The sequence below is a fragment of the Canis lupus genome, chromosome 7 (assembly GCF_011100685.1).
Source record: "Canis lupus familiaris isolate Mischka breed German Shepherd chromosome 7, alternate assembly UU_Cfam_GSD_1.0, whole genome shotgun sequence".
Taxonomy (NCBI): domain Eukaryota; kingdom Metazoa; phylum Chordata; class Mammalia; order Carnivora; family Canidae; genus Canis; species Canis lupus.
This window is the reverse complement of record NC_049228.1, coordinates 51,862,476-51,885,277: the sequence shown is the minus strand read 5'-3', so window position 1 is coordinate 51,885,277 and position 22,802 is coordinate 51,862,476. Positions and strand designations below refer to the sequence as shown.

General features: G+C 38.9%; 1 long non-coding RNA gene across 3 annotated transcripts in view; it reads right to left on the bottom strand.

Annotated features, from left to right (window-relative positions):
• Positions 1 to 22,802, bottom strand: part of LOC111096765 — a 72,162-nt gene that overhangs the window by 5,266 nt on the left and 44,094 nt on the right. For all 3 annotated transcript variants that reach the window (XR_005362477.1, XR_005362476.1, XR_005362478.1), the window contains one exon: positions 8,145 to 8,465. This is a non-coding gene — a long non-coding RNA (uncharacterized LOC111096765). The remainder of the gene's footprint in view (positions 1 to 8,144; positions 8,466 to 22,802) is intronic.

Sequence of the window (22,802 nt, the reverse complement as noted above, 5' to 3'; positions counted from 1 at the left end):
ATAGTGTGGCTATTGTGCTACATAGGACTGAACGTACTCCGTCCAATCAGTTTGTGTTTATTGTGCTTTATTACTAGATGTCACAAGTATGTCTGTGTGTGTCTAATTCTTGTCTTTCCACTTAAACTAGAAGCTCGTTGGGGAAAAACAGCACCTTCCATTTCTCTAAATGCCCATAGTAGTGGGCCAATGTCTCAGTAAAAAAAAAGGCAAGGCAGTGGCCAAATCTTTAAATTACTAACATCTAGGTGTGAGGAAGAAAACAAGACTAGAGTCAGTACATAAAAGGACTAAATAATAATCACCACAAATAAGATACTTGCAGTAATAATGTGAATATAAGAATCGGCTCTTTCCTGGGTACTGAAAAGTATTGGTTGCTGTGCTAAGTGCTTTATATGCCTTAACTCATTTAAACTTTAAAACAAAATTACAAGTCAAATATTGTTATGATTTCCATTTTACAGGAGAGAATATTGAATCACGACGAGTTTAAGTGTGACAGGGCCAAATGGGACAGCATATAAGCTCCTCCTTGCCCAACCAGACTGTGTGTCTTGAACTTCACTGGTAACACTGTCCAGAATGTTCTCATTTATCTCCATGTGTAGTCCTCTTCCAGAATCTATACTCAAAGGACAGGTACCTTGTCTCAGACATTCCTTTAACTCACATATTTCTAAGCAGAGCAACTCGCATGGAGTGAGCTCTCAGCTCTTATGTATGAGCTGAACAAATGAGAAAGCTGTGATGGATGAGGAGGCCTGCTGCGTAATCTTCGACATAACACAGACAGACGGTGTCGTGGGAGATTGGGGCAGACGTGGCTCCATATACCATTTACCATTAAATGATCCTAAATAACTGTTCCAAAATGCAAATTCTGGTCAAAATGTTTTATGTGATATAGGTGAAAACATATTTGGTACAATTTAAAACTTTTTCCAAAAATGAAATCAAAACAGTATTTACATATCTTTTTGTGTTAATTTATATTGCTAATGGCTTAGCTTTTGAGGATTTGAGTCAGTGTAACTCAGGATGATTTTAATAAGTATTTTTATATTAGGTACAACAAATAAGATGGTTTTGGCTCAGCCTCAAAAAACAAAGAAAACATTGAGGAAAATGCTGCTGTATTCAAACATTTCACATCATTTTGTTAATTTCTTACTTTGCCAATATCTAAAAAGTTGAGGAAAGACAGATTTCTTAAAGAGATAGACTGGATACTAGTTTTCTTAATTCAAGTCAGCAAATGAAACTGCACAGCTGAAAATTCTGGTTTGTTAAATTCTGATTAAATGGAGGTCTGTTTTTATTTTGTTTTGTTTTGTTTGTTTTTCTGTATCAGGACTTCACAAGCTTATCCAACAATCAATACATGCTTTTATTTTTGTCTTAACCAAGCTATGGGACTTTCAAATTATTGTCTGGGTTTTAGTCCCTCAGGTATGAGGCATTTCAGTCTGAAAAGACTTCTGAGCCCTTTGCTGTGTGTGTGTTAATTAGAGTTGGTTTCCTGATCTTTGCTGTCAGTTTCCTCTGCTCCACAATTTGAAAGACAGTGATGCTAAACCAATCCTCAAAGGTCTCTGGAGACCATTTCCAGTTGCATTACTGATTTATTTTTGTCTTGACCAGATGGCTCCAGGTTCCTATGACTGTACGGGAGTCCTTTTGATTACTCTATTTATCTCTCCCGGTGCTCAATTTAAGGGTCAAATCTCATGTAACACATTTGCCAGCAAGATAAACCATTCAAGCCCACTGCTGCTTGGACACCATACTTCTGACATATGCTCTGTGCCTCATTACACACCAAAGTTATTAGATTTAATACATATTTTTATAAACTCCATAACAATAGCAGGCAGCGTTTTTGTTGGTTTGTTTGCTGATCCTTCAGAACATGCAGCCAATGAAAGACCATGAGCCAGGAGGACTTTGCAGGAAGGAGGGGACTCTGTGGGTCCCCCAAGGCTCTCTCACTGAGGCCTTCCTTGCCTTTATGGAGGTGGCCATGAAAAAGATGAGCAGAACATTTTTAATGAAACCAATAAAAATGCAAAGGAAGATTTAATGTTTAAAGAAACAATAAATCAAAACTGACAACTGAAATGCAATATTTCACCATGAGATTGAGGAAATCAATTCATCCAAAGGGCACACTTGGCTTCTGTTAAAAAAAAAATCCCCACATACTCACACAATAAAAGCTATCATATCAGGCGAAGCTAAATAAGCTCTAGTTAATGGATTTTGAAACCTTGAAAAACATGCATGAAGCCAGACAATACAGAGACTCTCATGGCATTTGGATACACACACACACACACACCCCACAATATGTACAATCCAAGAATCATATATTACTGGACTCCCTCTAAGCGGGGCAGGGAGGATATCAAAAAAGTGCCCTTTGTTCAAGATGCTCTATAGGCTCAAGTTTGCCTAATTGTCAGGTTATTTCCCTTTAAGACTTCTCATACTTTGAAAAATATAAGTGAATCCTAAAAATGGAAATAGTAACCCGGTTTCCATCCTCAGGAAAAAAACAAAGAGAATTAGATGCTTTGGGCCCATCTCATCAAGTTTATGTAAAGAGACCCCTAGGAAAATTAATTTTAACAAAAAGTATTCTTGCCTCATAAGGGTTCACAAGTCAATGAGAAGTGTCACCTGTACTATAAATTATAATACAATGTGGTTTATAACAATAGTGATAACAGAGGTTAAAATATGCAATAAAATGTGCCCAGGCATCTTAGAATGATTTAAAGAGATGTGATTGATGTAGACCTTAAAGGATGAGATGGAAGATTGCAAGCTGATAAAATTTGGGGAACAGAAAAGAGAGTTAAGGGTAGAGAATGATTTCAATAGTGCAATTTAAGGGAGTTCTAGTTCAAGATGGCAACACAAGAAGATCCTGGACTTACCTCCTTCCAAGTATACACTGAATCTACAGCTATAGATGGAACAATTTCCTTCAACAAATAAACACACACCATAAAGAGTGGCAGAGCAATCCCTTCACATCAGGCAAGTGAGCAGGAAACCACACTGAAGTCAGTAGGAAAGGCTGAGACACAATCTCACCATAAACCCCATTCTTGTCATAGCAACCCCCACAATCAGGAGGGAACTCAAAACTCAGAACTTTTCCTGAAAGAATGAAAGGTTTATACCCATATTGGGTACCCTGATTTTAAAACTGGCACCTGAGAGACAAGCCCCCAAAACATCTATCTCTCTTTGAAAACTAAAGAGGTTCCATACCCATGAACCTGAAAAACAGACTCATCTGCCCTGGGACCCACAGAAAAGCAGCCCTTTGAAAAGCACCCAGACTTTATGTGAAAGAGACCTGTTTCCTAATTTTATTGCCCTAATTTGAGGGCAGAAGCCTGCTGGGGTAGTTTCCATAGACAAAGGCTGCTGGGTGCCATCTTCCTGCTCTCTATCTGCCTTGCTAAAACCAGTGGGCATCATCTATTTTTTTTCTATTTTTTTATTTCTTTTTTTTTTCTTTTTCTTCTTTCCTTTTTCAAATTTTCTTCTCTTTTCACTTTCTTTCTTTCTTTCTTTCTTTCTTTCTTTCTTTCTTTCTTTCTCTCTCTCTCTCTCTCTCTCTCTCTTTCTTTCTTTCTTTCTTTCTTTCTTTCTTTCTTTCTTTCTTTCTTTCTTCTTTCTTTCTTTCCTTCTCTGCCATCTTTGTACTTTCCCTCCGCCTCCCTCCAGCTAGTAGGTGCCATCTACACACCCTCCCTTTGCTGCACTAGGTATTTTCAAGAAGGGAGCTTCTACAGATGTCTGGTGCCCCAGTTTTTATGTCTGGTGACCTGGTTCTTATGGCTATAACCCAGGGGCCACTAACTGATCACCTGTCTCTGGAGGTCAAGGGGGCTCATGTTTCTGGGTCCTATGGGACAATAACAAACAGAGATTCAGTTCTTGGCAGGTCACTACTCTCAGGGCACTGCACAGACAGGAGAATAAGACACATACTCAGTCTTTCTAAGAAAAAGGCCTATTTCCTTGGCCAGGAGCTTTGGGCTGTGGGGCAGGATCCTGGTTTAGCAAACTTAAAGGGGCCTAAGGAGCTACTCTAAGGGAATAGAAGCTGGTGGATACAGTGTTTGTGCCCTTCCTCTGCTTCTCTCCAATTTACCAGTATCTTCCAAGAAAAAGCTCACACCTTTCTCTGCTACCTTGATTATTGTAGCTGCTGCCTGGGGACACTGCTACACCTCCTGGGTCTGGCGGCCAGTGGCATTTATGCTTGTGGGTCCAAAAGGATTCTAACCAATGGAGAAGCTGTTCTTAAACAGCTACCACTTCCAGGACACAGCAAGAGGCAATAGATCCAGGAGCTCTAACTTTCTGTGAAAAAGGCTTAATTAGCTTATCATCATAGCTATAGTCTGAGGGAAGTCTTCTGATTAAACATACTTCTAAGAACTAACTTTGAACCTTTTCTGTGACCTTGGAGGCCAGGCAGTATCTTTGTACTCTCCCTCTGAAACATTTCAGAGCATCAGCATCTCTTGGAGGGAAGTTCTTATATGTGTCTGGTGCTACAGTTTTCTAATCTAGTGTCCTGTGGGGTGTGTGTGTGTGTGTGTATGTGTGTGTGTGTGTGTGTGTGTGTGTGTGTGTGGCTGATAGGGGATACCACTTGATTTGAAGGCTTTTGTGGCCAAGAGAGCTTGAATTCTTGGTTCCCTCAGGATGGTAACAACTAGAGAGACAGTTTTTGGCAGGCTATCACTCCCGGGCACTGCATAGACAGAAGATTCAAACACCCAGTCTTTCTATGAAAGAGGCTTACTTGCTAGTCTTAGAAACCTGGCCTTATGGGCAAGCTTCAAATTTGCCACACATCTAGAGGCTATGGTACTCTCAGGGAACATAAGCCAGAGGATGCCATCTTTGTGTTCTCCCTCTGCCTTGCAATAGCTTACCAGTATTTCCCAGAGAGGAACCTATACACTTTGTTTGGATCTCTGATTATTGTGACTGCTGCCTAGGGGACACCTCCAGATTGCCTGGCTCTGGTTTATGCTTACAGTCCCACTGGTATGTAGATATTGGCATCCTTTAAAAGCTGCTGCCTGAGGGTCTGGCTTCCTATCAGCCTGAACCTAGGTGCTGACTGAGATCCTCCCCTTTGAGACAATGACTGGTTTTGGCACACCATCAATGACTGGGAGCTATTAAAAATAAAATAGGCTACTTAAACAAACATGAAGGTTTGAGAGACAACCAAGAGCTAGGGAAAAGTTGAATGATAAGTTTTATCTCCTATACAAGGCCAATAGTTCAAGACTGGGAGAGGTAGTTCTTTCATCTAATTCATAGAGACAAATACAGACTCAGGCAAAATGAAGAAACAGAGGAACACATTATAAATTAAAGAATAAAATAAAACCCTAGAAAAAATCCTTAATGAAAGAGATAAATAATTTACCTGATAAAGAATTCAAAGTAATGGTCATAAAGATGCCCAGTGCATTTAGGAGAAGAGTGGATGAGTATAATGAGAACTTCAATAAAAAGAAAATATAAGAAAATATCAAACAGCAGTCTTAGAACAGGATACAAATAACCAAACTCAAAAATACACTAGAGAGGTTCAACAACAGATTAGATGAAGCAGAAGAAAGGACTGGAAACCAAGAAGACAGGACAGTGGAACTTGCCCAATCAGATCATTAAAAAGAAAAAAAAAAAATGGGCAGAAGTGCAAATGTAGAAGAAAGCTGGGGTGGCTATATTTATATCAGTCAAAAGAGAAAGTAAACAAAGACTATAAGAAACAAAGAAGAGGATTACACAATGAAAAATGGGTCAATCCAACAAGAGGATATAATGTTTGTAAGTATTTACACACCCAGCATAGGAGCACCTAAATATGTAAAGCAAATAACAACAGACTTAAAGGCAGAAATAGCAACACAATAATAATAGGGGGCTTTGGTACTTACTTACATCAATGGATAGATTATCCAGAGAGAAATTATAATTTAAATGAAATTTTAAAATAAAATTGTTAAAAAATAGTTGCAATTAGGTAAAGACAGAAACAAAGCAGTGCAAAGAATATATGAAAGACAGGGGATTTGTGTTCAGAAGGTGATGTGAGAGACTAGAGGACAGAATGGTAGTATCCATAATAGATAATAATGGAACTGATGAAAATGTCTGTGTATGGGCTGTTTAGTCTCAGTACTATGCCAGATGGTTATCATGAATTTCACATACAATCCTCTCCCTCGCTCTTCAAGGCAGGTATTAACTTCATTTTACAGGTGAAGAAGCTGGGGCAATGCAATGTTATATTATTTGCCCAGTGTCCCAGGGTTTGTAAGTGGCAGAGCCAAGATTCCAAACCTCTGTGTGACTCTGTGACATGGGTACACTGTGGATCTCTGTACTGGTGCCAGACAGGACCTGAGCAGGAGGCTTTTGACTGACCAGTCAGCTAGTTTACCGCTGACTCAGCTCACTACCACACTCATGTATTTGCAGTGCCCCCATGTGCCCTCTCCCATATTGTCCAGTACCACTGCTATCACAAAACTTCCCATGATTTGTCCAACCCTTAACCCTGAGTTTTGTTAACTACAGCAATTGCAGTTCCATTTCCATACTCCATTATCTTCTTGCATTATTCTGAAAGCGTTGGTTCATGTGTGTGTTTTATCTTCCTAAAGAAATGTCTACTTATTGGAGAAGAAATATTTTTCTGCCCTTTACTTATTTTTTTGTCTTCTACAGAGTTAAGAAGTTAATTCCCCTATGCTGATTGATCGATTTTTCCTTAACATTCTTCTCAGCCCCACCCTAAATGCTTACCAAATGCCATACTGAATGCTTCCCTCAAAAACTAAGTCCTGGAACACAGGTTTTCTGCATGCAAGCCTGATGTAGACTCTGGAACATAAGTAATCTCACTTTTCACAGATATTACCGGATTCAGTGATATTGGGGAATTTGACAAGAGTCACACAATGCCAGTGTAAAGAGGAGAGGGTTAAGGTTTGAACATGAGTTAGTCCTCTAGAGCTAAGCAAGATCTCCTCCTGTATGGTCCAGTCTCCTCTTAGTACCTATTTCCATTGGATCCCTACTCTACTTGTTTTTTCTTGTACTTTGTAAACTTTTATTATCGCTACATTGCTTGGTTAAAACAAATAAATGAGTGTTTCTTCCAGTGATCTTTAATGTAGGTGCAAAAATGTAAATAGAGGGGATATATATCTTCTAAATATCTTGTTTTTCTGTTTCACAAAAACAAATTTTAACCATTTTGTAGAATACTTTTCAAGAATGCTTATTTTGCATTTTCATAGAGTTCTTGAATACACTTTAAAATATATTTTTAGGAGTGCCTGGGGGCTCAGTTGGTAAGTGCCTGCCTTCAGCATAGGTCATGATCTCAGGGTCCTGGGATAGGACTGAGACCTATATCAGGTTCCCTGATCAGTAGGGGGTCTGCTTGTCCCTCTGCCCCTACTCCCTACTAGTTCTCTCTCTTTCTTTTGCTCTATCTCAAATAAATAAATAAATAAATAATCTTTAAAAAATACATTTTTATAGATATCAATTTTGTGCTATGAAGCAATATGTTCATTGTTTTTTACTTTTTTGTTTGTTTCTTCCTTCAATTACATGTCAGCTGTCACATACCCTTCTGTTATCAGAAATATATCTAAAAGCCCACTTCTAGGTCACTGCTTTTAATTCCTGTGGGAAGAGATGCTCGCAAAGCAAGCTTGTTAATGAAATCACAATGCCTGAATGACACCCAAGGGAATAAAATGTATAGGTTTAGTGCCTGGGCTTTGTCACAGCTGTTTTGGGAGCTTAAAGGCCTTTGCGACATCTTCCTTGTCCATGTCTTTGGTGAGCTGGCTGAAGTCAGATTCCTTGGACAGATATTATGGCAAATTCAAGTTCTGTGCAGAGTCTTCTGCAAGGTCTTTTTAGTGATAGCAACAAAGGAACACAAAATTATTTTGATTCTTAAATTCATTATCTAATTTTGGAGACTAAAAATACATAATAGATATATTACCAAAAAAGTAGATAAGCATCAAAAAAGACTTTACGGCCAGTTAAGTATGGAGCTAATGTACCTTTGAAGAAGTGAAAGATATATCTGGAACAGACACTCCTGGCTGGGTGAAACCATGGAGGTAAGAGTACAGAGGTCACACAGGGGTTCGTTAATAACTTAGGTGGGCTTGATGTCTGGCCAGCAGGAGATGTGATGATTTATTTCTGAGGGAGGATAAAAATCTTCAGTGCCCAGAGTTCCCTTGTGTTCGTATGTACTCAGAACGTCTTTGGGATTCTTATCGGCTGCTCCTAATTTAGACCTGTGACTGTCAGCTGTTTTGCAGAGCCAGGGCCTCTCTGAAGTCATCCTTATGAGGCTTTGTGAAAAATTTGGACAGCTTAGGACACACACATGTAGGGAAGGAAAAAAGAGAAAGAGAGAGAGATAAGAAAGTAGGTAGATTTTATTTTATTTTATTTTTTACAGTTGGCCTTTATTTTTTAAATAACCTTGTACTCCTTTTCAATTTCCCCTTAGAACCGTTTCTTCTCTGCTCGCTCCCTTTTTCTTCATTATTTTAATGGCTACATCTTTGCTCTGATGTGTCAATGGGAGTGGAAAATCCTGTGAAGCCAGGGCTTAATGAAACGCCAGCTGGAACAGAGGGATAAAGTTTCTTTGGAGCAGCTTCAAAGGGATGCGGGCTGGGCGAGCTCCGGGACAATGGCGCTCAGGCCAGAGGACGGGGACAGGCGGCCAGCTGGCCCTGGCTGGCCCTAACGAGGCGTAAAGGGATGGGGACCCACGTCACTGAGCCGTCAGGGGTGCAGGATGGGGGATTTCAAGTGTTCTTTCTCACACACAGGCTGTGTCCTTATATTTCACAACAAATGGTATTTTAATGATATGAGGGGCCAAAATGTGACTTCTGCTGGGAGAAACATGAGCTAATTTTGTTCAAATGCCTTGGCTTCCTGAAGCCTGCCGAGGACCTCCCCTCCCTTTCTCCCATTTTGAAATAAATTTTACATTTCTTTTTATAGGAGAATTAACACAGAAACTTTAGTTTTGATAGGGTTTGAGAGAGATTTATGAACACTCATTGGTCATTTTTGGTCAGGTGGCATTTCTCTTTTCTTTTTTTGTGAATAAAGCAGGCAAAGTGACTTGGAAATAGGCTATAAATCTAGAAGGCTCAAATGCCATGTCTAGTTGTGGGCCTCCTTTAGACCTCAGCTTTAGAGGTCCTTGTACCTTGAATGATATCAAATTTAATCAGCTGCAGTTTACACGTAGAAGGGATTTTTTAGAAAACAACAAGGTATCTTAGCCTCTACACAGTTCACTTATGTATATTAACATGCCTAGTATCAACCTGCTTTCTTACTCCTGGAATTTTGCTATTGAGGGCATGTATTTGATCAATTAGGTTGACTAACTTATTGAGTCGCTATTTTCAGAATTCTTAAAACTGTGTTTATAGTGGACTTTGTAAGCTGAGTCTTCCAAATTCTGACATACTTCAAGTCTAGAATAAGAATGGAAAAGATAATTTTCAGCCATTTCCCTTGCTTATGAGAACCTACAACAAGGGTTTGGGTTATGTTTTATGTTCCAAACAACTGAGAAATCAAGATTGATGAAGTCTGTGCTCCTCATGGCTTAGAAAATATACAATGTGATCCTTTGTTCAACTCCATAAGCAGGTATAAATCACCCACCATTTGCAGCTATTCAGCTACCTGCCAAGGAATAAACCCAAATAGGAGATTGCCCTGCCTTCAGGAGACTTTCCTACAGGCAAGAGAGATAGGAGTCTATGTATAAAATTCCATTTTTGCTAGTCAAAACAGCAGAACAGCAGAAACTTCATATGGTCTAATTTAATTTTATGGTAAATTCTTAAAAAGAATTGTGTAGAATACTGTGGCTTTTGGCCAAGGATTCCCAAAGGAGATGATGTTTGAATTTGACAGGTAAAGAGAGAAAGATATTCCAGAGGAAATTCCATAAAGCCTAAAGGAAAGAAGCAACATGGTATGTGAGGAAAACTATAAAAAAACAGCATAATGGCTTTCAATCAGTCAAAGAAGCAAAGAGGTTCTGGGGATGGTGCCAGCAAGATCAGTCAGACAAGAACAAGGAGGACTTTGAGTGTCTGGCTTGGGCTTAATTCTATAGATTGGGAGGAAAGGGGATGCTTCAATGACTAAAGTGATCCAGTCAAGTATAGCATGTTGGGTACATCATTCTGCCTCTCCCATGGAAGATAGATTTCCTGAAGTGGTTATCCTCCACTTGCTCCACCCCTCACACACCTGTCCTCTGTACTTTGTCTTGCAGGCTATCACTATGGCCTATACTACCTAGGCCCCTTGCCATCTCAACGTTGGTAGGGGTTTACCCATGGAAAACACTGACAACAGTTTGAGGTCAGTCAGAAGGAGGGATAGTTTGTTATATTTATTCCCCTGGTCCCTCTATGCCTCCTTACATGTTCAGCCATGGTTGTTCTCCTCCATGGTCACACCTATCAGGCAGTCTTTCTTCTTTGGCACTGGCTCTGACCTGACTCCTTTAGGGGTGGTCATGACTTCCTGCTCTTGCTAGTTTGTGTCTTTCACCAAGTTCTTTTGGCTTCTTTACCTCACCACCCCCTTACCATTAAGAATGTTTCCTTTATTAAAGTCAATTAACTCCCCTGAGCTTAGCATCTCATTTATTGCCAGGACATTGATAGAGTGTTAAAGATGTCAATAGAAAGTTTCACTGGGAGAACACTGATAGCTCCCTTGACAGAGATGAGGTGTTAGACTGCACCTGTTTTATTCTAGAGGAATTCAGGACATAAAAATTATTGACCAATCAGTGACCCATCAGTATGAGGTCAATTTTAGAGGGGTAGTCAGAAGACTAGGAAAAGATCCTAAGAGGCAAGCAAAGGTCAATGCCATTGGGGCCACAGGAATGGGGCTAGAGATATTGCAGTGAATGCTGATCCTAACACAAAAATAGTTTGAGTCTGGTCTATTTGAAAGACTTACCATGCTGTGAGTATTCTAAAGTGCTCTACTCAGGTATAGGTCTAATATATAACTGTAATAATTACTACATTTCCTTTGGATATTTTTATGCTTAGATTAGTATGTTTTCATCCTACACAGAAGTAAATCGGATGCTTGTAAGTGGATAAGAGATAGTATATCTCCCAGTTCTTTGGTTTAACTAGAGCCACTCTTTTTTTTAAGACCTTATTTTGGGGTGCCTGGCTGGTTCAGTCAGTTAAACATCTGACTCTTGATTTCTGCTCAGGTCATGATCTTGGTGGTCGTGAGATTGACCCTCATATTTGGCTCTGTGCTTGGCATGGAATCTACTTAAGATTCTTTTTCTCCATTTCCCTCTGCCCCCTTTCTACTCTATTCTCTTTCTCTCTCTCTCTCTCTTTCAGGAAAAAAATAAAAGACCCTGTTTCTTCTCAAAATGTTCAGTCTTGTGTCTCTATCTACCCACTCTTGGCACTTACTGTTATTTACAGTTAAGGAGGGGAAAATAACACCAACTATACTGCACTATTTTGTCTTTGTTTCTAAGGTAGCTCTGACTTTTAGTGTCTTCTACAGGGTGGATGCTTCTCCTGAGTGATGATGAGGAGGCCATTTGGCAATGTGCTCAGGAGGAGCTGAAGGTAAAAATCAGATAACCTATAAGTAAATATTCCAGTATAATTCTCATCCATCTCATCTTTAATCTAGTATCTGTAATTTATAGAGCAAACAGTTGATGTCTGGATCATCAACCAAGCATTGACTTGACCTCACACTTCTTGGTGAAGCTACCACCATCTTGATTTTTTGTATATTTATACAAAAAATAATCAGATGCCTAAAAGGTCTGTACTTATAAAGGCTTCCTTTTCTTGCCTCAGTTATGGGTATTTTGTACGAGTCTATGGCCTACTTCTATGTGCTGGGGCCCTCCTAGGTCTTTATTCAAGCTTGGGATGCTTTGCTTAAGGCCAGAGCACCCAAAAGCAGTTTTCTTCAAGCTGTCATGATAGCAATAGTAGCTTACCCTTGGTCAAAGGTGCCTTAAGCTGTTGTGTCCTGCCAAGGTCAAAATACCTTATGGTTCACTTAAGTCCTTATACCATGTCCAAAGCAATAAAAGCCAATTTCACAACTCGAAATTCTACCTGGCTTAATATGAGCTGTTTAAAACTTTAAGATCAAAATGCCCTGTCTACCTATTCAAAGCTGAGGCTAAAAAGCTACAATCTTGGCCTCACCAGAATTCTCAGCCACTAAATGATTATTTGTTCTACTAGATCCAATTTTTATTACTCAATATTAGCAGACAATGCACAAAGACATCATGATTCTAAACTTAGTTCACTAGAAGTACAGCAATTCCTGTCCTACCACTACTGGCTTAACCAGTAAGTAAAAACTGTCAGAGGTTTCATATTATGTTTTGTGCATATTCCCACCACCATAATTGATATCATTTGTTTGATTATGATGCCATATTCTCATGCCTATGATAAAACAAGGTGACCACAGTAAGAATGTTAGGAATACCTAAGTTTCTGGTGTGAAAAGAAGGCATGTCTGCATTTACATTTATTGGACACTCTTAGTAAACTGCTGATAAAATTGCTAGTGAAAGATAGGCCCCATATCTAAGAGGAGTAAGGTCCACCAGAAATGTCTAATATTGCTCTTTGCATCTTGTGAGACGTCTATATAATATCATTTTTGCAATTGCTAGCATGAAAACTGATTGAACTTTAGAACCAGTTTCCAGCCTTTATTTCTGGGTTAATGTGTACAGGCAGAGGTGCTTTTGACCATGGTTTCACCAAGCTTGATGGAGTTTCATTCCTTCCTCACTGGAAGACTACCACCTATAGTTCTCAGAGGATACTTGCAATCCATACTATCCATTTTCCCACAGCTTCCTTTAATTTTGTTGGAAATGCGTGCCTTCTTACCTGAAAAATTCATATGGCACATTTTATTTTTATAACTTGTGGTTGTAGTGAAGGGATCCTCTAGGTAGGCGCCTTATATTTCTTTCAAGATGAAAAAGCATGGAGATATTTTCTAGGACTGCCATCTTAGTAGCCTCAACCATTAGGGAGGGAAGTTCTTAAGAAGTGTTTATTGAAACTGAATTCAGCACATACAACATCTCAGAGGCACTTGAGGATATATTTGAACACCAAAGATGTTCAGCCACATAGCAGAAGTGATCATCTGTATGAAATAATAAGCATTGTGCTTTCATAACAGGAAAAAAACCCTATTTCAGCTAGATGTGTTACTTGATGGATTCAGATCTATTTTTATTTGCACAGTCACTCCTGAGTGCCTACAATCTGGCTGGGACTGAGCTACACACACAGGAAAGCAGAGGAACAGTCAACATCCTTAAAATATAATAAACACACACACACTTGAAGCATATGACACAAAATTAGATATAATTAATTATGAAAGCTCCCCAAATGCAATAATAACATAGAATAAAATGATTCTTCATGTAACCAAGTTGCTACATAGGCGGGCTTTCAGGACTTCAGTCTCTTCAGCTGTTTTATGGCACATACCACCTCACGCATCTGACAGAAAACTAAGCTTAACTGTGAGAAACACACTCACATACACAATTGTGCAATCCATATTAGGGGAGGGTGTTATGGATTCCCCATACCACATCTATAAATCTTCCTCCTGCCTGAGAGTCTGTCAAGCCCAGATTAAGATATTTAACATTGCTAGGACTCTGCTCCAAATATAAGAGGCTTTGGTTCCTGTAGTAAGTGTTGGTTTCAGCTTTGGCTGCAACTTTCTCTTACAAGCTTATCTTCTACTAAACTCCATCATGAACCTTCTCCTGTCAGGAAGATAGCCTAGTTTGCTCTTATACATTGTTTTTGTCTTTGCTCTTGCTGTCATCTCTCAATTATGCATTCACACATATTTGCGGTGCCTCAAAAAGGCATAATATGGTGCCTCACACATATGTATGGTGTCCTGGGAAACATCAATGAATAGATGGACCAAAAGCCCTGTCCTTGTGGAGGTTACATTCTACTCTACAGGAATGACTGACTTCTTCTTGCCCTCCCCCATCCTGCCAATTTGTCAGACCAAGGTAGAGTCTTATCTTCTCTGTGAAAGAAAAATTTCTTTCCTCTGATATTTTGTATTTTCTAAAATGTAAATCACCTGTTCAATCTTTAGCAAGTCACTTCCACTGAGTGTGAGCCTTCCTGTATCTAGATATCACATCTACTTAGTTTGATGCAACAACCTAAATTTTCATGACCCTGCCATAATTCTTTGTCTCCTCTGTGTAGTACTTTTTAGGTACTCAGGACATTTTGACTGACTAATAATCATATATGCTATGCTTTCCTGTAATAGCCTATCACAGTTAAGAAACCATCTTAAGAAAAATCTTGTATTAGTATGGCATTTTAACCTTTGTATTAATGTATATTATTCTCGTACATTCTCAGTATAATCTCTTCATTTATAAGGTAAGTAGGGAAAAGGGTATTATTCTAATTTTAAATACAGTAGAGTTAAAGGAAATTCAGTCACTTGCTCAAAGTCACAGAGCAAATTAGTCCCCAAACTAAGAGTAGATTCAAAGTCTCTTGGGTCTTATCTTATGCCTAGTTCCCTCCACATTCCATAGGCCTCCAGTATTATGAAGCAACCTGCTAAGAAGCACAATCAATACTTTAGGCAGAGCAAAATGCAGTGTACAAGAACTTTCAATTACTTGTGAGGGGGGTGGGAGACAGAAGACTGCAACTGAAATCCGCAGGTAATTTAAAGTCTTCCGTGTAGTTCAGCATCCTCCTCCACAAAATGGAGACAAGTGGCTTAATATGACACACTCCTTCCTCTTCTCTCTGATCTTATATTTATGTATTTTTTAAAGATTTTATTTATTCATGAGAGACACAGAGAGAGAGGCAGAGATACAGGCAGAGGGACAAGCAGGCAGTGAGCCTGATGCAGGACTCAATCCCAGGACCCTGGGATCACTACCTGAGCCAAAGGCAGATGCTCAACCACTGAGCCACTCAGGTGCCCCTCTTATATTTATGTTTGTAAGGGACAATTCTAATCCCACTGCCCATTGCTACAGATCCATCTGTATGGAGCAGCTTACTTTGTGATCTTGAGGATGATTATAAAATTGTTTATATGGACTTCAAGTTACCTAAAGGGAAAATATGGCTAATAACTTCTTTCCTAATGCTTCATGAAATAATGGGGTTATACTGAAAATGTATGACATCATATTCATTAACATAAAGTGAAAACCACCATATAAATGAAAGCTCCAATCCAAAAGCCAGTCCCAACAAGGGTTATTTCCAACTACCGATGCAGATATGGATTTTTCTCCTCTAGATTAACAGAGTATAGCATTCATTCTAAGGAACTGGTGCTTATGTAAGCCTTGTACTAAATACAGTCTTGCCTTCCCCCTTAACAGAAAAACTATACAGTAATTCATTCATAAAGCCCTTCAATATTTTTAGTCATTTCTTTTACATGATCTCAGTAAATTCTAAATAAAACCCATTAAATATTAGTCCAGCTGGATACTATCTATAGTTCCCACTCCTCAAGGGCAGTGGTAATTTACCAGTCAGTTAGTAAGAGTCAGGTCAGGAACCTTAGTCCTTCAAACTGGAGGTGCTGACTTCTCTACAGGGCTGCACCTTGTTCATTCTTATGGAAAGTGCACTCCAGTGAGAGCCTATCCTGTGTACATTGTCTTTCTACAGTACACACCATTAACACATAAGGAGCTTCAAAATACTTGATTGAATAGATGAATTCATGATTCCCAATAGCATAATTTATCATTTGATAGAGAAAAATAAGTACTTTAACCTCCGTTGTGTGTTTGTTTTCTAACCATCTACTGTCTGTTTTACCTAAGTGCAAAGTATGAGTTTAAGACATGAAAATATGTGACATTTAGGTAATGGGCATAATAAAAATTCTTTACATGTGATTACCTCATTAGACCATACCTTTACACTATGATTTTGTATACCTCAAAGTGAAGGAATGTGTTATTGTAAAGGTTATTATTCCTATTGAAAGCATAGATGTGTTTAAGCAGCAATAATGGTTTTCTTTAATGTGTTGAGAGGAGGGGTAGCTTGGAGACCTGGAGGCTGTCTCCCAGCTTCACGACTGAGGAGCTGTGTGACATTTGTCAAACCAATTAACCTCTCTGTGTTTGAGAGTTTCCATGTTTTTAGGAGGTTAAAATAATACTTGTTTTCTATAGCTGTCTACACCCACAAAATGAAAGACATGTCTTAAGGGAGCTAAGGCAATTATTCAGATGATTCAGGCTAAAATCAATCCTGCCATGGAAGAAAAGGAAAAAAAAAGTGTGCATTTGGACCTCAGCTGTCCAGATTGCCCGTCGACATCAATCAAATTCAGAGAATAAATGGTTCAACCCTTTGCTTCCCTTAGCTTGTGTTTTAAAAGCACCTTTAGGGGCATATTAGCTTGTTAAGACCAATGAGTGAATCATTAATGGCTTCGGGTCACTTAACATACAACCAAGAATATTTGAAACACAAGAAAGCTCTGGGTTACTGGAATTCCTGGGTTTTAAAGGACAGTCATCTCCTAAAATCACCTTCTAAATTAGCATCAAAGGGGCAGGGGAGGAAAAAAGAACCCAGACACAGTTTTCTGTCTAATTATGTGCTTGACATTATGGCGGGTGTCTCATTCATCTGCTTACTTCATTCAGCTCTCCAAACAACAGTATTACGTAAGGAGTTACAGGAGGAAACTGAGGCTCAAAGAGAGTGAGGAGCCCCAAATCCCACAATCAATAACTGATACCCCGGGGCCTGGTACTTCATTCCCCAGGTGTGGGCCTGATATGATTCAATAAAATTCAGTAAAAATCAGTGAATCCCTGCAAAGTGTCAAGCATGATGCCAGGAGCTGAGCAGAGTAATGTAAATGAAGTATGGTCTTAGTATCATGGACTCTTACCTGCAAAAGGTAAGGGTCAACACACATTAACCTGACTAATATAGTATGAGCCATCAGCATGAAAATGCAAAGAGGCTGAGCCATGGGCTCCTAGAAATACCTCTAAGGAGCACAGTAGAAAAATATTGTCCCTGGGGCCTGGAATCCATTGTCCTCTTGCATTAAATCGAAGGTCAGGAGAAGAGTCTAGCCTAGGTGGTTCATTGTGCACAGCAGATAGAGCCTAACACTTAACAGCAACTTTGTAGTTTGAATACCAACGACACCTTTTACCATGTATTAAACATGGCACAAATTTCTGAACTTCTCTGAGCCCCCAGAGCCTGTCTTGGTAAAAGAGTAAGGGAAATGGTTGCTTCATTGGACTGTTGTAATTAGACAGAAATCATAAATGGAGAATGCCTAGTATATTACCTAAACATGGATAATACTAAAAAAGATGCCATTATTGGTCTGATTTTTTTCTTCTTAAAAAGAAATCTGATGGGAAGCTAACAAAAAGTCCATTAAAGTCTATCAGGGATTAAAGAGTGGATTCTTAGTCTCTGTTGGCATTGTTGGTCTTTAATTAAATCATTCATGGAACAAACTACATATATATTTATATTTTATTATATTTTATATGTAATATATTAATTTATAATTATATATAATAAATAATAAATCAAGTTATATTTAAATTTATTTATGTAATTTATATATATATTAAGTTAATTAAGCATTATGAGTCAGCCCCTGTTCTTGGCATATTGATTATTCATTACCTACCAAACAAATTCTGACATTCAAGATCATTTCTGTATTGGTCCTGGTTTCTCCTTCCAAAAGTAAAATGGGTCATGTCAACTCAGCTACCATCTGAATTCCTCCGGGCTAAGGGTCTTCCTTTTGTTATTCTGAAGTTTCTGTGCCCACAAACCTCACTCTGGTGCATAAAGTAGCCTTAAATAATAGTGCTCACCAATTGCTTTTGATCAGCTGATCCCGGCACTTTCCACCCAAAAAAGAATGAGTGGAGTGTCAAGGTCAATTGAAGCCTCTTCCTCATAGACCAGAGTCTCTTCAAGATTTGAGAGCTGGGCCTTTTCCACTTAAAACTCTGACCGGTGCCTGAAATATAGTAAGCACCTCCATGTATTAATGGAGTGAGATGTATACTGGTTGGAAGAATGTCTGAATTCTAATTAAAATAACAATCAAGAGCCTATTTAAATAGGAGCAAAGATGTTAGAAATACAGAAAAACAGAAATAGAGTTGTTAAAGGACATTCCATTGGTTGTCCCTCTGCTTTGAAGTCTTTGTTAGTGGCAGAATTTATAAGTCAAGAAGATGTACATGGTTATCAGTTTCTCCTAAGAATTATTAGCCAGCCACCAGTAGAGCCCAACTGACCCAAGTATAGAATATTGGTATATAAAAGACACATGGCTTCCTTAATTAACAAACTGACCATGCAGATAACCTGGCCTGGCCCCATATATGAGAACCCAATCACAGGAAAGCAAGGCTGGATGTGTCCTGAATCCTCAGTTTAAATGAGACCCCTGGCACAGGAGTCATACTGGTTAAGCACTGTGAAATAAACAGGAAAAGATTTGCATCAGATCTTGGCCAGGATAAGTACAAAACCCTCATGACCTGATAGAGAACACAAATAGAAAGGATATTTTACTGGACAATGGTAAATCTTGGTTGTAGATGAGGAGATATTGATTGGTGATATTCCAGTTGGATATAGAGGCAAAAAGTGTTTGAAAAGTCCCCTCCTACACCATGTTGAAATTGGGGTGGTGACAAGGATCCCAGATTAGAGGCATGCTCCCTAAAGGCCCCAAGCTAAGAATTGCAATCAGAGGACACAGATGCTTAACATGCAGTGCTGCAGCCAGAAAAGAGGCTAATGAGATTCCAGGCTGCTTGTCCACAGGGCCAGCCATCACAGTGTCACCAGGCAGGGAGGCTGCTGTCCCTCTTACAACCACTCTTCTGAAACCACATGTGTGACATGGTATCTGATTCTCAGCAGCTTAATAGTGACATTGTCTACTTAGTCTAGCCAGACTGGAGCAGGGGGACAGGGTGCTGATTAACTGGCTGAAAGGAGATGTCTTCTTGGAAGGAAGCAGAGGGTCTGTGTGTGCATTAGCAAGCCACAGTCACAGGAGGCATGGGAAGGAGGCACATATGCAGGTCTCTGCAGCATGAACCAGGCTACTGAATTTGGACTGATGACAGTGCGGTAGATATCTGAATTGTGCCACGCAGATGTTGTCTAAGTTTCACGAAGTGACCTAGCCAAAAAGAATAGCAAAATGTAGAAGATACTGTTCCCTCATTTCCTGGAGAATTGGATTTGGTTGGCATTTGGCTTAATAGTTTCACACACACACACACACACACACACACACACACACAAAAAAAGAATAAGCAGAAAACCTAAATATACATATGTCTATTTCTATGGCTGATGAAAGAAGTTTGTGGTCTTGGCAGGCCACGATATACTGTTGATGGAACAAGATCATGGTCCATTAGGACAAAGAAAATGTGGGGCACCACTGCTCACTATGGAACAAAGACAACCTCTTAATCCTCTGGATTCTGAGTCCCATGATATGTCCTGTGAGCAACATTCACCTTTATGGGGACAGTCGAATGAAACAATAGATGTTAAACTTATTTTAAAACTTACAGATATTAAACACAAATGAGACACCTGTGTGTAAAACATTTGCATTCATTGTTTTGCTAGTCAATAGGTGTTCAAGAGAAGAAACTGATCAAGAACATCGGAGAGGAGGGGAGGCAGTGATAATAAGTAAATTGTCCTCACAGGAACAACTCTATTCTTGAAAGGATGATTCAAAAATTTCCATAATTATTAGAAAGGAGGTTAGAGGCCTAAAAATTTGGAGAGGGCCTGTTGATATGCCTAGTGTGCACATGTGATTTAGCAAATCTACTTAACTAACCCTCTGTGCTAGTTAAAATTATTCTCTTTCAAAACTGCCAAAGTGTGTGGGCCACCCTCATTTATGCTCACAGAGATCTAAATGGTACAGGTGCATAAGGTGTGCATTAAACAACTTTCCTGCAATATTTACATAGATTTCAATGGAGAACAGCATCCCTTAGAATTGTTAATGTAGAGAATCAAATTCTGAGAATAATTCTAGAAGATTTTTTTCAGAGGTATTTGAAAAAATACAACCTGTATTCAACCCAAGTTGTATTAAAATCAGTTTATTGCAAGTCGGATCGTTTTTGTTTTTTTCTACATGCAACAAATGTGAAAAGTGGTTTACTACAAATCTTTTTCTCTAGAGGAGAGCTACTTGCATCCTCCCATGGAATCAATTTCTTTCTGTGCTTGTATCTCTAACATGGGGTTGGAAGAAGGTACTCTGGTATGCGGAAATTCAAGCTGGTAGCAAATAGGTAAGGGGTTACTTTGAGGGGTGGCTCGTCCTCTCATAGAGTTGTCTTGCAGTATAAAGAAAACCATTTCTAACTTCCAGCTAATAAAATGATTTCAACAGAAGTATTTCATTTTCCTTCAGTGGCCTCTCATCACTAAGCAAAGCTACTGATATTATTACAACACTGATATAGTAGGACCTAATTGAAGGCTGATGACATACATTTTGGCACTATATAAATTATTCTTAGTGAATTACGCGCTTCCCAAAATGCAAACTTAGAAAAATGTATTTGTTTTCATTTCCTATATATATAATACCTGTCAATATATATTCTTAACTGAGCTTTTATATTATGAAGTGTTCTACAGGGTGAGATCTTCCTCCATCTCAATCCCTGTCCGCCTTAAGTGTCCTCAACCTTCCACCGTTGGGAAAGGGGTGGCTGCATGTTATCTGGATGATTTCCACCGAGTGCTACCCAAGCCTCACTTCACTGCCCACTGCCAGTCATTTGTTTGTGGGGAGCAGGCTTGGCCATACTGTTCTTACAGCTAGATTGGAAACTTGAGAAGTAACAACAATGATGGCCTTTACTTTTCTCTACCGAAAGGTACTGCCAGAGAATGCCATTCCCCATATCATAGTTTGCAAAGAAAAGTGAATTAGTAGGTTTAATTTATGATAAAGGACTAACAATATCTTCAAAATTTCTTGGTCATATATATTAGTGAGCTTACTCCCTAAGGATTTCATTTATTTTGTGTGTACATCTCCTATATTCTTTCATCATTATTATACTCTTCTACTCGTTCATTTGCATGCATTTGGAGTTGTGACTTCCTCTCTTTTTTTCAGCTTTCTTCTGTTCTTCAGCTCAGGTTACCCTGCCTGCTAATTTGTAAAATCCCTTAGTGTCTACACAGGACTGAGCAGTAGGCTATAGGAAAACATCAAGGGTCAATTCTCTTTCTCTGTCGGCTATGGAGAAATGGAACTGCTAGAGGCCGTGAGATTTTAAGGAGTGCCCCGTTCACTTGAGCTACATTTCTGTTCTTCACTACAGATTTTATTATGTCAAATGGGAAAATAACTAGCTTGAATTCTTCTTTTCAGACTTTGATTGATTATTGGTAATTATAGTTTATAAAAAGGTTACTTTCTGTTAGATGCCATTTTGAACAGATTTGTACATTTGTGTGTGTGTGACTGTAAGAACCTGGTAGAAGGGAAGGTCAAATAAACATAAGACAAGAGATATAGAATCAGCAGCTTAGTCATGACATTAGGAGACTACATGGTAGGAAATACAGAAATTTATTTTGCAAATAATTTTTAGGAAAGCAATAACTCTGTCTAGATTCAATTTTTTCTGCTTGTTTTTCCTTTTTCTTCTCATCCTCATCTGAGGTTATTTCCCTAGCTCAGTCTATTGGCTGTACATGTATGGCAAGCCTTAATGAGGATGTTAAAGCAAGAACTGATGAGCCACCTTCTTCATTGCCCATCTTCATCATCAATGCTGCTGTCATTCCTCAGTGGGGGATAGTGAGACACAGATGTGTCAGTTATTTTGTTCTATATCAATATTATAAATTTTTCTCTTTTCCTGCTCAACCTACTCATAAATTATATCTCTGTGGTCATTTATGGGGATGAGCAAACAAGGAGATGAACGTATCAGCATAGACATCTTACCTTATGTCTGCATTTAAAACAAGTAAGCTTGATAGAACTGTGCACCAAAAGGAGTGGATTTTACTGTGTATGAGGTATAGCTCAGTTTTTTAAAAAGTAAGTATGTGTTTCTTCTCAATACATGTTAATAGAGGATCTCCTATTTGGTAAGATCTGGGTTCAGTTGTCAGGGTATGAGTTAGTATCTTTGTTCTCCTATGTTTTTACTCTTTATTCCTAATAGCTAGGATTTTCTGAAAGTAATTACTGACACAATGACAGAAATACCATTACTTTCCAATATTCATCAGTATGAACTTGAAACCCTAATGTTTTAGGTTCACCTTAAGTCTGACCTCTACCAATAAGCTTTCCCCGACCAAACTTTCCAAACAATTCTTTAAAGAGGAGGAAATAGTTTATATTTGGGCAGCACCTCCTAGTTAAAAAAATTGAAGTGTCACATGTTACCATAAAATTATTATATCTACTTTCATATGAGGAAAGTCAAAAGCCCAGAAAAGTTAGAGAACTTGTTCTACTATACAGCTCACTAGTAACCCCAATCCAGGGCT